The sequence below is a fragment of the Schistocerca cancellata genome, unplaced genomic scaffold (assembly GCF_023864275.1).
Source record: "Schistocerca cancellata isolate TAMUIC-IGC-003103 unplaced genomic scaffold, iqSchCanc2.1 HiC_scaffold_1087, whole genome shotgun sequence".
NCBI classification, from domain to species: Eukaryota; Metazoa; Arthropoda; class Insecta; order Orthoptera; family Acrididae; genus Schistocerca; species Schistocerca cancellata.
In genome coordinates this window covers 260,294-274,065 of record NW_026047086.1, presented here as the reverse complement: position 1 = coordinate 274,065, position 13,772 = coordinate 260,294, and the positions used below count along the sequence as shown (strand labels likewise).

Here is a 13,772-nt window from a genome sequence, read left to right as displayed (position 1 = left end):
GGATACCACACAGTATTCTAGAGACGATCAGGCAATGAAAATTTAGAATAAGTAAAACAGTATCAAAAGAATTTGTGTGGTGGAGCAGCACATGCAATTTATGCTTCCTAGATAATCGTTACTGCATAGAATAATTCTTTTGTCTGCGGCGTCTTCAGTATCCGTCTTGTGGAAATTTTACTTGCAGTATATTGTGCAATCTTTTCGTTATGAGTTGGTGCTTGGTTTCCCGATGTTCTTTTGTTTAGTGCATTCGCCTTCTCTTAACCCTGAGAAACCACATACCGAAACTGAAGCACTGCCGGCTGTTCATAAGCAGTGTTCGATGAAGTTATTTCCCTTTTTATTCGTTGCCTTTAATATTCTTCTCATCATTGGTGAGTGCTGCCTGCAGAAAGCGTTTATCTTGCGAATTCACGTGAAAGTTTGTGTTCCCTGTGAGGTCCACTACTTGGGATTAACTTGATGCTCCAGGCAGGTGGCTCGTCGGTCTAGGGGTATGATTCCTGCTTTGGGTGCAGGAGGTCCCGGGTTCAAATCCCGGACGAGCCCTGCCATTTTGACCGTGCTGAAGAGTAGGTGGAACTCAGCCCCGGTTGCAGCTCCTCAATGAAGAGTAGACTCCTGTTATAGCACGTGGATATAACAAGAATGCGGCACCAGTAAAGTACGTAGGTGGAATTCGGTAGAAACGCAGACGGTAATTTTGCATGCAACGGAAAGCAAGGTTGTCTTTGCGGAATATGTGCACCGTGAGTGGAGATTCAGCTTAACTGTGCGACAGTCTACCCTCATCTTACTAACGACGGCAACAACAAAGGTGTGGTGGCATGTGAGATTGAGAGTGGCTAAGAGTTTCTCATTATTAGTTAGCATCACACTTTGACAGAGCTGTGACAAGGCGAGTAGGGTGAGCTCAGGAAAGCCATTAGCAAGCGCACTTGAAGTAGCCCTGAAGAACCGGATTATAAATTTTGCCAGCCATAATGGAGCTAGGGGCGTTCCCAGTTACCAAATACCGGTGCAATAAGAGAGCAACAGTATTTGACAGTAAAATGACGCCCTATCCGTCTAGCATACGACATTGCTTGTCTCTGCATACGCGGACGTGAGGTCATCTCGGAAATGAAATCCGAAATATAGATTAAAATTGTTGTGTTCCCGCCCGGGATCGAACCGGGGACCTTCTGCGTGTAAAGCAGACGTGATAACCGCTACACCACGGAAACGACGGTTCTTTTCGTGTACCACCCGGAGACTCGTAATAGCAACAGTTTTTCTTCTGTGTTAGAAAGGGCATCGGCTACGAGCTCCCTCCGATTCGTGAAGTTCCTATAGTAAAAGACGTCGATGAAAACAATCCAACCGCGACAGACAGGGAGAACGCTGGGCGAGCTGCAGCCCTACAGGGTGAGACCATCAAAGGTGGCGTCATTCACATGCAGTGCGTTTTCGGAACGGACAGGCTCGTTGGTCTAGGGGTATGATTCCTGCTTCGGGTGCAGGAGGTCCCGGGTTCAAATCCCGGACGAGCCCTTGCGTTTTGTACAACGGTGTGGTAACAAATCGCATGGCGGCGGCTGTTTCGCGCATTTCCAGGCCTCCAAGTCAGCGCTAAAATCCGACAACCAGTTCTGAAACAGTTTCATGTTTCATTTGAGCCATGTGCACCCTGCTGGTGGAACGTTTGAAGTTGATTTAAGTGGTCACTGCAGAGATCGTAGCAAGTGTCTTGCTGAGTGCGACGAAAACGGGTTTCCGCCCGCAATCGAACCAGGGACCTTCTGCGTGTTAGGCACGGCGCCTGGGCTCGGCGGCAGCTGCTGCTCTTTCTTTCCTTACGAGATACCGTCGATTCGCGCAGTCGTTATTGCAAAAGATGTCACCAAAGGCAATCGCTTCGTTAGCGGCACGGTGCCTGGGCTCGGCGGCAGCTCTACATGGAGGCACCAGCAGCCCAGCCAGGCCGCCGCCGGCACCGGCGCGCCGCAGCGCAAGAAGCCGGCGCCCGCCCTGCAATGCCCCCCGTCGCTGCATATTCCACCCGCCTTATATCCTCCCCATGTCTGACTCACTACCCTAAATGACACTGCGGTCGACGTGCTTTTTACTATCGCTTTTGGAAGAACCAAGGCGCATATTCTAGTGTCGAACCGGTATTGCAAATTTGGATTAAGCAAAAATTTATTGTGTGGTCGAGCGACACCCTCGGCTCGCTCTTCCTACATGATCGCTTCTTGCGAGGAATAATTCCTAGCGCGCCGATGGCTTCAGAGTTGGTCTTCTCGAAGTTTTGCTTCCGCACTGCATTCCGCAATCTTTTCGTTATGAGCTTCGGTTTCCCGACTTTCTAGTGTTTAGTGCGTTTGGCTTCTCTTAACCCTTAGCCACCGCTTGCCGAAATTTCCACGCTGTCATATGTCGATCTGCAGAGCTCAATGAAGGCATCGCGGCCATTCCTGAGCTCATGGAACGGCCGAATCTGTAGTTGTTTCCAGATCTCTCCCACACAACGGCCTCCCAGTAGCTTGGATTACAGGAGTACGCCACTACTCCCAGCCGCAGATTCACCTTTGAAAGCAGAATGACATGAGCTACGCGCAACTCCGATTGTTTTTTTGTTGTGTCTGGCCTACTTTGAAAGACTTTGTAGTCGATTTACTTACTACTATCGCTGTTGGAAACCAGGATACCACACAGTATTCTAGAGACGATCAGGCAATGAAAATTTAGAATAAGTAAAACAGTATCAAAAGAATTTGTGTGGTGGAGCAGCACATGCAATTTATGCTTCCTAGATAATCGTTACTGCATAGAATAATTCTTTTGTCTGCGGCGTCTTCAGTATCCGTCTTGTGGAAATTTTACTTGCAGTATATTGTGCAATCTTTTCGTTATGAGTTGGTGCTTGGTTTCCCGATGTTCTTTTGTTTAGTGCATTCGCCTTCTCTTAACCCTGAGAAACCACATACCGAAACTGAAGCACTGCCGGCTGTTCATAAGCAGTGTTCGATGAAGTTATTTCCCTTTTTATTCGTTGCCTTTAATATTCTTCTCATCATTGGTGAGTGCTGCCTGCAGAAAGCGTTTATCTTGCGAATTCACGTGAAAGTTTGTGTTCCCTGTGAGGTCCACTACTTGGGATTAACTTGATGCTCCAGGCAGGTGGCTCGTCGGTCTAGGGGTATGATTCCTGCTTTGGGTGCAGGAGGTCCCGGGTTCAAATCCCGGACGAGCCCTGCCATTTTGACCGTGCTGAAGAGTAGGTGGAACTCAGCCCCGGTTGCAGCTCCTCAATGAAGAGTAGACTCCTGTTATAGCACGTGGATATAACAAGAATGCGGCACCAGTAAAGTACGTAGGTGGAATTCGGTAGAAACGCAGACGGTAATTTTGCATGCAACGGAAAGCAAGGTTGTCTTTGCGGAATATGTGCACCGTGAGTGGAGATTCAGCTTAACTGTGCGACAGTCTACCCTCATCTTACTAACGACGGCAACAACAAAGGTGTGGTGGCATGTGAGATTGAGAGTGGCTAAGAGTTTCTCATTATTAGTTAGCATCACACTTTGACAGAGCTGTGACAAGGCGAGTAGGGTGAGCTCAGGAAAGCCATTAGCAAGCGCACTTGAAGTAGCCCTGAAGAACCGGATTATAAATTTTGCCAGCCATAATGGAGCTAGGGGCGTTCCCAGTTACCAAATACCGGTGCAATAAGAGAGCAACAGTATTTGACAGTAAAATGACGCCCTATCCGTCTAGCATACGACATTGCTTGTCTCTGCATACGCGGACGTGAGGTCATCTCGGAAATGAAATCCGAAATATAGATTAAAATTGTTGTGTTCCCGCCCGGGATCGAACCGGGGACCTTCTGCGTGTAAAGCAGACGTGATAACCGCTACACCACGGAAACGACGGTTCTTTTCGTGTACCACCCGGAGACTCGTAATAGCAACAGTTTTTCTTCTGTGTTAGAAAGGGCATCGGCTACGAGCTCCCTCCGATTCGTGAAGTTCCTATAGTAAAAGACGTCGATGAAAACAATCCAACCGCGACAGACAGGGAGAACGCTGGGCGAGCTGCAGCCCTACAGGGTGAGACCATCAAAGGTGGCGTCATTCACATGCAGTGCGTTTTCGGAACGGACAGGCTCGTTGGTCTAGGGGTATGATTCCTGCTTCGGGTGCAGGAGGTCCCGGGTTCAAATCCCGGACGAGCCCTTGCGTTTTGTACAACGGTGTGGTAACAAATCGCATGGCGGCGGCTGTTTCGCGCATTTCCAGGCCTCCAAGTCAGCGCTAAAATCCGACAACCAGTTCTGAAACAGTTTCATGTTTCATTTGAGCCATGTGCACCCTGCTGGTGGAACGTTTGAAGTTGATTTAAGTGGTCACTGCAGAGATCGTAGCAAGTGTCTTGCTGAGTGCGACGAAAACGGGTTTCCGCCCGCAATCGAACCAGGGACCTTCTGCGTGTTAGGCACGGCGCCTGGGCTCGGCGGCAGCTGCTGCTCTTTCTTTCCTTACGAGATACCGTCGATTCGCGCAGTCGTTATTGCAAAAGATGTCACCAAAGGCAATCGCTTCGTTAGCGGCACGGTGCCTGGGCTCGGCGGCAGCTCTACATGGAGGCACCAGCAGCCCAGCCAGGCCGCCGCCGGCACCGGCGCGCCGCAGCGCAAGAAGCCGGCGCCCGCCCTGCAATGCCCCCCGTCGCTGCATATTCCACCCGCCTTATATCCTCCCCATGTCTGACTCACTACCCTAAATGACACTGCGGTCGACGTGCTTTTTACTATCGCTTTTGGAAGAACCAAGGCGCATATTCTAGTGTCGAACCGGTATTGCAAATTTGGATTAAGCAAAAATTTATTGTGTGGTCGAGCGACACCCTCGGCTCGCTCTTCCTACATGATCGCTTCTTGCGAGGAATAATTCCTAGCGCGCCGATGGCTTCAGAGTTGGTCTTCTCGAAGTTTTGCTTCCGCACTGCATTCCGCAATCTTTTCGTTATGAGCTTCGGTTTCCCGACTTTCTAGTGTTTAGTGCGTTTGGCTTCTCTTAACCCTTAGCCACCGCTTGCCGAAATTTCCACGCTGTCATATGTCGATCTGCAGAGCTCAATGAAGGCATCGCGGCCATTCCTGAGCTCATGGAACGGCCGAATCTGTAGTTGTTTCCAGATCTCTCCCACACAACGGCCTCCCAGTAGCTTGGATTACAGGAGTACGCCACTACTCCCAGCCGCAGATTCACCTTTGAAAGCAGAATGACATGAGCTACGCGCAACTCCGATTGTTTTTTTGTTGTGTCTGGCCTACTTTGAAAGACTTTGTAGTCGATTTACTTACTACTATCGCTGTTGGAAACCAGGATACCACACAGTATTCTAGAGACGATCAGGCAATGAAAATTTAGAATAAGTAAAACAGTATCAAAAGAATTTGTGTGGTGGAGCAGCACATGCAATTTATGCTTCCTAGATAATCGTTACTGCATAGAATAATTCTTTTGTCTGCGGCGTCTTCAGTATCCGTCTTGTGGAAATTTTACTTGCAGTATATTGTGCAATCTTTTCGTTATGAGTTGGTGCTTGGTTTCCCGATGTTCTTTTGTTTAGTGCATTCGCCTTCTCTTAACCCTGAGAAACCACATACCGAAACTGAAGCACTGCCGGCTGTTCATAAGCAGTGTTCGATGAAGTTATTTCCCTTTTTATTCGTTGCCTTTAATATTCTTCTCATCATTGGTGAGTGCTGCCTGCAGAAAGCGTTTATCTTGCGAATTCACGTGAAAGTTTGTGTTCCCTGTGAGGTCCACTACTTGGGATTAACTTGATGCTCCAGGCAGGTGGCTCGTCGGTCTAGGGGTATGATTCCTGCTTTGGGTGCAGGAGGTCCCGGGTTCAAATCCCGGACGAGCCCTGCCATTTTGACCGTGCTGAAGAGTAGGTGGAACTCAGCCCCGGTTGCAGCTCCTCAATGAAGAGTAGACGCCTGTTATAGCACGTGGATATAACAAGAATGCGGCACCAGTAAAGTACGTAGGTGGAATTCGGTAGAAACGCAGACGGTAATTTTGCATGCAACGGAAAGCAAGGTTGTCTTTGCGGAATATGTGCACCGTGAGTGGAGATTCAGCTTAACTGTGCGACAGTCTACCCTCATCTTACTAACGACGGCAACAACAAAGGTGTGGTGGCATGTGAGATTGAGAGTGGCTAAGAGTTTCTCATTATTAGTTAGCATCACACTTTGACAGAGCTGTGACAAGGCGAGTAGGGTGAGCTCAGGAAAGCCATTAGCAAGCGCACTTGAAGTAGCCCTGAAGAACCGGATTATAAATTTTGCCAGCCATAATGGAGCTAGGGGCGTTCCCAGTTACCAAATACCGGTGCAATAAGAGAGCAACAGTATTTGACAGTAAAATGACGCCCTATCCGTCTAGCATACGACATTGCTTGTCTCTGCATACGCGGACGTGAGGTCATCTCGGAAATGAAATCCGAAATATAGATTAAAATTGTTGTGTTCCCGCCCGGGATCGAACCGGGGACCTTCTGCGTGTAAAGCAGACGTGATAACCGCTACACCACGGAAACGACGGTTCTTTTCGTGTACCACCCGGAGACTCGTAATAGCAACAGTTTTTCTTCTGTGTTAGAAAGGGCATCGGCTACGAGCTCCCTCCGATTCGTGAAGTTCCTATAGTAAAAGACGTCGATGAAAACAATCCAACCGCGACAGACAGGGAGAACGCTGGGCGAGCTGCAGCCCTACAGGGTGAGACCATCAAAGGTGGCGTCATTCACATGCAGTGCGTTTTCGGAACGGACAGGCTCGTTGGTCTAGGGGTATGATTCCTGCTTCGGGTGCAGGAGGTCCCGGGTTCAAATCCCGGACGAGCCCTTGCGTTTTGTACAACGGTGTGGTAACAAATCGCATGGCGGCGGCTGTTTCGCGCATTTCCAGGCCTCCAAGTCAGCGCTAAAATCCGACAACCAGTTCTGAAACAGTTTCATGTTTCATTTGAGCCATGTGCACCCTGCTGGTGGAACGTTTGAAGTTGATTTAAGTGGTCACTGCAGAGATCGTAGCAAGTGTCTTGCTGAGTGCGACGAAAACGGGTTTCCGCCCGCAATCGAACCAGGGACCTTCTGCGTGTTAGGCACGGCGCCTGGGCTCGGCGGCAGCTGCTGCTCTTTCTTTCCTTACGAGATACCGTCGATTCGCGCAGTCGTTATTGCAAAAGATGTCACCAAAGGCAATCGCTTCGTTAGCGGCACGGTGCCTGGGCTCGGCGGCAGCTCTACATGGAGGCACCAGCAGCCCAGCCAGGCCGCCGCCGGCACCGGCGCGCCGCAGCGCAAGAAGCCGGCGCCCGCCCTGCAATGCCCCCCGTCGCTGCATATTCCACCCGCCTTATATCCTCCCCATGTCTGACTCACTACCCTAAATGACACTGCGGTCGACGTGCTTTTTACTATCGCTTTTGGAAGAACCAAGGCGCATATTCTAGTGTCGAACCGGTATTGCAAATTTGGATTAAGCAAAAATTTATTGTGTGGTCGAGCGACACCCTCGGCTCGCTCTTCCTACATGATCGCTTCTTGCGAGGAATAATTCCTAGCGCGCCGATGGCTTCAGAGTTGGTCTTCTCGAAGTTTTGCTTCCGCACTGCATTCCGCAATCTTTTCGTTATGAGCTTCGGTTTCCCGACTTTCTAGTGTTTAGTGCGTTTGGCTTCTCTTAACCCTTAGCCACCGCTTGCCGAAATTTCCACGCTGTCATATGTCGATCTGCAGAGCTCAATGAAGGCATCGCGGCCATTCCTGAGCTCATGGAACGGCCGAATCTGTAGTTGTTTCCAGATCTCTCCCACACAACGGCCTCCCAGTAGCTTGGATTACAGGAGTACGCCACTACTCCCAGCCGCAGATTCACCTTTGAAAGCAGAATGACATGAGCTACGCGCAACTCCGATTGTTTTTTTGTTGTGTCTGGCCTACTTTGAAAGACTTTGTAGTCGATTTACTTACTACTATCGCTGTTGGAAACCAGGATACCACACAGTATTCTAGAGACGATCAGGCAATGAAAATTTAGAATAAGTAAAACAGTATCAAAAGAATTTGTGTGGTGGAGCAGCACATGCAATTTATGCTTCCTAGATAATCGTTACTGCATAGAATAATTCTTTTGTCTGCGGCGTCTTCAGTATCCGTCTTGTGGAAATTTTACTTGCAGTATATTGTGCAATCTTTTCGTTATGAGTTGGTGCTTGGTTTCCCGATGTTCTTTTGTTTAGTGCATTCGCCTTCTCTTAACCCTGAGAAACCACATACCGAAACTGAAGCACTGCCGGCTGTTCATAAGCAGTGTTCGATGAAGTTATTTCCCTTTTTATTCGTTGCCTTTAATATTCTTCTCATCATTGGTGAGTGCTGCCTGCAGAAAGCGTTTATCTTGCGAATTCACGTGAAAGTTTGTGTTCCCTGTGAGGTCCACTACTTGGGATTAACTTGATGCTCCAGGCAGGTGGCTCGTCGGTCTAGGGGTATGATTCCTGCTTTGGGTGCAGGAGGTCCCGGGTTCAAATCCCGGACGAGCCCTGCCATTTTGACCGTGCTGAAGAGTAGGTGGAACTCAGCCCCGGTTGCAGCTCCTCAATGAAGAGTAGACGCCTGTTATAGCACGTGGATATAACAAGAATGCGGCACCAGTAAAGTACGTAGGTGGAATTCGGTAGAAACGCAGACGGTAATTTTGCATGCAACGGAAAGCAAGGTTGTCTTTGCGGAATATGTGCACCGTGAGTGGAGATTCAGCTTAACTGTGCGACAGTCTACCCTCATCTTACTAACGACGGCAACAACAAAGGTGTGGTGGCATGTGAGATTGAGAGTGGCTAAGAGTTTCTCATTATTAGTTAGCATCACACTTTGACAGAGCTGTGACAAGGCGAGTAGGGTGAGCTCAGGAAAGCCATTAGCAAGCGCACTTGAAGTAGCCCTGAAGAACCGGATTATAAATTTTGCCAGCCATAATGGAGCTAGGGGCGTTCCCAGTTACCAAATACCGGTGCAATAAGAGAGCAACAGTATTTGACAGTAAAATGACGCCCTATCCGTCTAGCATACGACATTGCTTGTCTCTGCATACGCGGACGTGAGGTCATCTCGGAAATGAAATCCGAAATATAGATTAAAATTGTTGTGTTCCCGCCCAGGATAGAACCGGGGACCTTCTGCGTGTAAAGCAGACGTGATAACCGCTACACCACGGAAACGACGGTTCTTTTCGTGTACCACCCGGAGACTCGTAATAGCAACAGTTTTTCTTCTGTGTTAGAAAGGGCATCGGCTACGAGCTCCCTCCGATTCGTGAAGTTCCTATAGTAAAAGACGTCGATGAAAACAATCCAACCGCGACAGACAGGGAGAACGCTGGGCGAGCTGCAGCCCTACAGGGTGAGACCATCAAAGGTGGCGTCATTCACATGCAGTGCGTTTTCGGAACGGACAGGCTCGTTGGTCTAGGGGTATGATTCCTGCTTCGGGTGCAGGAGGTCCCGGGTTCAAATCCCGGACGAGCCCTTGCGTTTTGTACAACGGTGTGGTAACAAATCGCATGGCGGCGGCTGTTTCGCGCATTTCCAGGCCTCCAAGTCAGCGCTAAAATCCGACAACCAGTTCTGAAACAGTTTCATGTTTCATTTGAGCCATGTGCACCCTGCTGGTGGAACGTTTGAAGTTGATTTAAGTGGTCACTGCAGAGATCGTAGCAAGTGTCTTGCTGAGTGCGACGAAAACGGGTTTCCGCCCGCAATCGAACCAGGGACCTTCTGCGTGTTAGGCACGGCGCCTGGGCTCGGCGGCAGCTGCTGCTCTTTCTTTCCTTACGAGATACCGTCGATTCGCGCAGTCGTTATTGCAAAAGATGTCACCAAAGGCAATCGCTTCGTTAGCGGCACGGTGCCTGGGCTCGGCGGCAGCTCTACATGGAGGCACCAGCAGCCCAGCCAGGCCGCCGCCGGCACCGGCGCGCCGCAGCGCAAGAAGCCGGCGCCCGCCCTGCAATGCCCCCCGTCGTTGCATATTCCACCCGCCTTCTAGTGTCGAACCGGTATTGCAAATTTGGATTAAGCAAAAATTTATTGTGTGGTCGAGCGACACCCTCGGCTCGCTCTTCCTACATGATCGCTTCTTGCGAGGAATAATTCCTAGCGCGCCGATGGCTTCAGAGTTGGTCTTCTCGAAGTTTTGCTTCCGCACTGCATTCCGCAATCTTTTCGTTATGAGCTTCGGTTTCCCGACTTTCTAGTGTTTAGTGCGTTTGGCTTCTCTTAACCCTTAGCCACCGCTTGCCGAAATTTCCACGCTGTCATATGTCGATCTGCAGAGCTCAATGAAGGCATCGCGGCCATTCCTGAGCTCATGGAACGGCCGAATCTGTAGTTGTTTCCAGATCTCTCCCACACAACGGCCTCCCAGTAGCTTGGATTACAGGAGTACGCCACTACTCCCAGCCGCAGATTCACCTTTGAAAGCAGAATGACATGAGCTACGCGCAACTCCGATTGTTTTTTTGTTGTGTCTGGCCTACTTTGAAAGACTTTGTAGTCGATTTACTTACTACTATCGCTGTTGGAAACCAGGATACCACACAGTATTCTAGAGACGATCAGGCAATGAAAATTTAGAATAAGTAAAACAGTATCAAAAGAATTTGTGTGGTGGAGCAGCACATGCAATTTATGCTTCCTAGATAATCGTTACTGCATAGAATAATTCTTTTGTCTGCGGCGTCTTCAGTATCCGTCTTGTGGAAATTTTACTTGCAGTATATTGTGCAATCTTTTCGTTATGAGTTGGTGCTTGGTTTCCCGATGTTCTTTTGTTTAGTGCATTCGCCTTCTCTTAACCCTGAGAAACCACATACCGAAACTGAAGCACTGCCGGCTGTTCATAAGCAGTGTTCGATGAAGTTATTTCCCTTTTTATTCGTTGCCTTTAATATTCTTCTCATCATTGGTGAGTGCTGCCTGCAGAAAGCGTTTATCTTGCGAATTCACGTGAAAGTTTGTGTTCCCTGTGAGGTCCACTACTTGGGATTAACTTGATGCTCCAGGCAGGTGGCTCGTCGGTCTAGGGGTATGATTCCTGCTTTGGGTGCAGGAGGTCCCGGGTTCAAATCCCGGACGAGCCCTGCCATTTTGACCGTGCTGAAGAGTAGGTGGAACTCAGCCCCGGTTGCAGCTCCTCAATGAAGAGTAGACGCCTGTTATAGCACGTGGATATAACAAGAATGCGGCACCAGTAAAGTACGTAGGTGGAATTCGGTAGAAACGCAGACGGTAATTTTGCATGCAACGGAAAGCAAGGTTGTCTTTGCGGAATATGTGCACCGTGAGTGGAGATTCAGCTTAACTGTGCGACAGTCTACCCTCATCTTACTAACGACGGCAACAACAAAGGTGTGGTGGCATGTGAGATTGAGAGTGGCTAAGAGTTTCTCATTATTAGTTAGCATCACACTTTGACAGAGCTGTGACAAGGCGAGTAGGGTGAGCTCAGGAAAGCCATTAGCAAGCGCACTTGAAGTAGCCCTGAAGAACCGGATTATAAATTTTGCCAGCCATAATGGAGCTAGGGGCGTTCCCAGTTACCAAATACCGGTGCAATAAGAGAGCAACAGTATTTGACAGTAAAATGACGCCCTATCCGTCTAGCATACGACATTGCTTGTCTCTGCATACGCGGACGTGAGGTCATCTCGGAAATGAAATCCGAAATATAGATTAAAATTGTTGTGTTCCCGCCCAGGATAGAACCGGGGACCTTCTGCGTGTAAAGCAGACGTGATAACCGCTACACCACGGAAACGACGGTTCTTTTCGTGTACCACCCGGAGACTCGTAATAGCAACAGTTTTTCTTCTGTGTTAGAAAGGGCATCGGCTACGAGCTCCCTCCGATTCGTGAAGTTCCTATAGTAAAAGACGTCGATGAAAACAATCCAACCGCGACAGACAGGGAGAACGCTGGGCGAGCTGCAGCCCTACAGGGTGAGACCATCAAAGGTGGCGTCATTCACATGCAGTGCGTTTTCGGAACGGACAGGCTCGTTGGTCTAGGGGTATGATTCCTGCTTCGGGTGCAGGAGGTCCCGGGTTCAAATCCCGGACGAGCCCTTGCGTTTTGTACAACGGTGTGGTAACAAATCGCATGGCGGCGGCTGTTTCGCGCATTTCCAGGCCTCCAAGTCAGCGCTAAAATCCGACAACCAGTTCTGAAACAGTTTCATGTTTCATTTGAGCCATGTGCACCCTGCTGGTGGAACGTTTGAAGTTGATTTAAGTGGTCACTGCAGAGATCGTAGCAAGTGTCTTGCTGAGTGCGACGAAAACGGGTTTCCGCCCGCAATCGAACCAGGGACCTTCTGCGTGTTAGGCACGGCGCCTGGGCTCGGCGGCAGCTGCTGCTCTTTCTTTCCTTACGAGATACCGTCGATTCGCGCAGTCGTTATTGCAAAAGATGTCACCAAAGGCAATCGCTTCGTTAGCGGCACGGTGCCTGGGCTCGGCGGCAGCTCTACATGGAGGCACCAGCAGCCCAGCCAGGCCGCCGCCGGCACCGGCGCGCCGCAGCGCAAGAAGCCGGCGCCCGCCCTGCAATGCCCCCCGTCGCTGCATATTCCACCCGCCTTATATCCTCCCCATGTCTGACTCACTACCCTAAATGACACTGCGGTCGACGTGCTTTTTACTATCGCTTTTGGAAGAACCAAGGCGCATATTCTAGTGTCGAACCGGTATTGCAAATTTGGATTAAGCAAAAATTTATTGTGTGGTCGAGCGACACCCTCGGCTCGCTCTTCCTACATGATCGCTTCTTGCGAGGAATAATTCCTAGCGCGCCGATGGCTTCAGAGTTGGTCTTCTCGAAGTTTTGCTTCCGCACTGCATTCCGCAATCTTTTCGTTATGAGCTTCGGTTTCCCGACTTTCTAGTGTTTAGTGCGTTTGGCTTCTCTTAACCCTTAGCCACCGCTTGCCGAAATTTCCACGCTGTCATATGTCGATCTGCAGAGCTCAATGAAGGCATCGCGGCCATTCCTGAGCTCATGGAACGGCCGAATCTGTAGTTGTTTCCAGATCTCTCCCACACAACGGCCTCCCAGTAGCTTGGATTACAGGAGTACGCCACTACTCCCAGCCGCAGATTCACCTTTGAAAGCAGAATGACATGAGCTACGCGCAACTCCGATTGTTTTTTTGTTGTGTCTGGCCTACTTTGAAAGACTTTGTAGTCGATTTACTTACTACTATCGCTGTTGGAAACCAGGATACCACACAGTATTCTAGAGACGATCAGGCAATGAAAATTTAGAATAAGTAAAACAGTATCAAAAGAATTTGTGTGGTGGAGCAGCACATGCAATTTATGCTTCCTAGATAATCGTTACTGCATAGAATAATTCTTTTGTCTGCGGCGTCTTCAGTATCCGTCTTGTGGAAATTTTACTTGCAGTATATTGTGCAATCTTTTCGTTATGAGTTGGTGCTTGGTTTCCCGATGTTCTTTTGTTTAGTGCATTCGCCTTCTCTTAACCCTGAGAAACCACATACCGAAACTGAAGCACTGCCGGCTGTTCATAAGCAGTGTTCGATGAAGTTATTTCCCTTTTTATTCGTTGCCTTTAATATTCTTCTCATCATTGGTGAGTGCTGCCTGCAGAAAGCGTTTATCTTGCGAATTCACGTGAAAGTTT

General features: G+C 49.3%; 15 non-coding genes across 15 annotated transcripts; 10 read left to right on the top strand and 5 right to left on the bottom strand.

Annotated features, from left to right (window-relative positions):
- The first annotated feature begins 480 nt into the window (after positions 1–480).
- Positions 481–552, top strand: Trnap-ugg (transfer RNA proline (anticodon UGG)). Its single transcript has one exon. It is a non-coding gene; the product is annotated as a tRNA-Pro (tRNA).
- A 604-nt stretch (positions 553–1,156) lies between these two features.
- Trnav-uac (transfer RNA valine (anticodon UAC)) lies at positions 1,157–1,229 on the bottom strand. The gene has a single exon. It is a non-coding gene; the product is annotated as a tRNA-Val (tRNA).
- A 235-nt stretch (positions 1,230–1,464) lies between these two features.
- Trnap-cgg (transfer RNA proline (anticodon CGG)) lies at positions 1,465–1,536 on the top strand. The gene has a single exon. It is a non-coding gene; the product is annotated as a tRNA-Pro (tRNA).
- Positions 1,537–3,167: 1,631 nt separating this feature from the next.
- Trnap-ugg (transfer RNA proline (anticodon UGG)) lies at positions 3,168–3,239 on the top strand. The gene has a single exon. It is a non-coding gene; the product is annotated as a tRNA-Pro (tRNA).
- A 604-nt stretch (positions 3,240–3,843) lies between these two features.
- Trnav-uac (transfer RNA valine (anticodon UAC)) lies at positions 3,844–3,916 on the bottom strand. The gene has a single exon. It is a non-coding gene; the product is annotated as a tRNA-Val (tRNA).
- Positions 3,917–4,151: 235 nt separating this feature from the next.
- Positions 4,152–4,223, top strand: Trnap-cgg (transfer RNA proline (anticodon CGG)). Its single transcript has one exon. It is a non-coding gene; the product is annotated as a tRNA-Pro (tRNA).
- A 1,631-nt stretch (positions 4,224–5,854) lies between these two features.
- Trnap-ugg (transfer RNA proline (anticodon UGG)) lies at positions 5,855–5,926 on the top strand. Its single transcript has one exon. It is a non-coding gene; the product is annotated as a tRNA-Pro (tRNA).
- Positions 5,927–6,530: 604 nt separating this feature from the next.
- Trnav-uac (transfer RNA valine (anticodon UAC)) lies at positions 6,531–6,603 on the bottom strand. The gene has a single exon. It is a non-coding gene; the product is annotated as a tRNA-Val (tRNA).
- Positions 6,604–6,838: 235 nt separating this feature from the next.
- On the top strand, positions 6,839–6,910 carry Trnap-cgg (transfer RNA proline (anticodon CGG)). Its single transcript has one exon. It is a non-coding gene; the product is annotated as a tRNA-Pro (tRNA).
- Positions 6,911–8,541: 1,631 nt separating this feature from the next.
- Trnap-ugg (transfer RNA proline (anticodon UGG)) lies at positions 8,542–8,613 on the top strand. The gene has a single exon. It is a non-coding gene; the product is annotated as a tRNA-Pro (tRNA).
- A 604-nt stretch (positions 8,614–9,217) lies between these two features.
- On the bottom strand, positions 9,218–9,290 carry Trnav-uac (transfer RNA valine (anticodon UAC)). The gene has a single exon. It is a non-coding gene; the product is annotated as a tRNA-Val (tRNA).
- Positions 9,291–9,525: 235 nt separating this feature from the next.
- Trnap-cgg (transfer RNA proline (anticodon CGG)) lies at positions 9,526–9,597 on the top strand. Its single transcript has one exon. It is a non-coding gene; the product is annotated as a tRNA-Pro (tRNA).
- Positions 9,598–11,137: 1,540 nt separating this feature from the next.
- Positions 11,138–11,209, top strand: Trnap-ugg (transfer RNA proline (anticodon UGG)). Its single transcript has one exon. It is a non-coding gene; the product is annotated as a tRNA-Pro (tRNA).
- Positions 11,210–11,813: 604 nt separating this feature from the next.
- On the bottom strand, positions 11,814–11,886 carry Trnav-uac (transfer RNA valine (anticodon UAC)). Its single transcript has one exon. It is a non-coding gene; the product is annotated as a tRNA-Val (tRNA).
- A 235-nt stretch (positions 11,887–12,121) lies between these two features.
- Positions 12,122–12,193, top strand: Trnap-cgg (transfer RNA proline (anticodon CGG)). Its single transcript has one exon. It is a non-coding gene; the product is annotated as a tRNA-Pro (tRNA).
- The last annotated feature ends 1,579 nt before the right edge of the window (positions 12,194–13,772 follow it).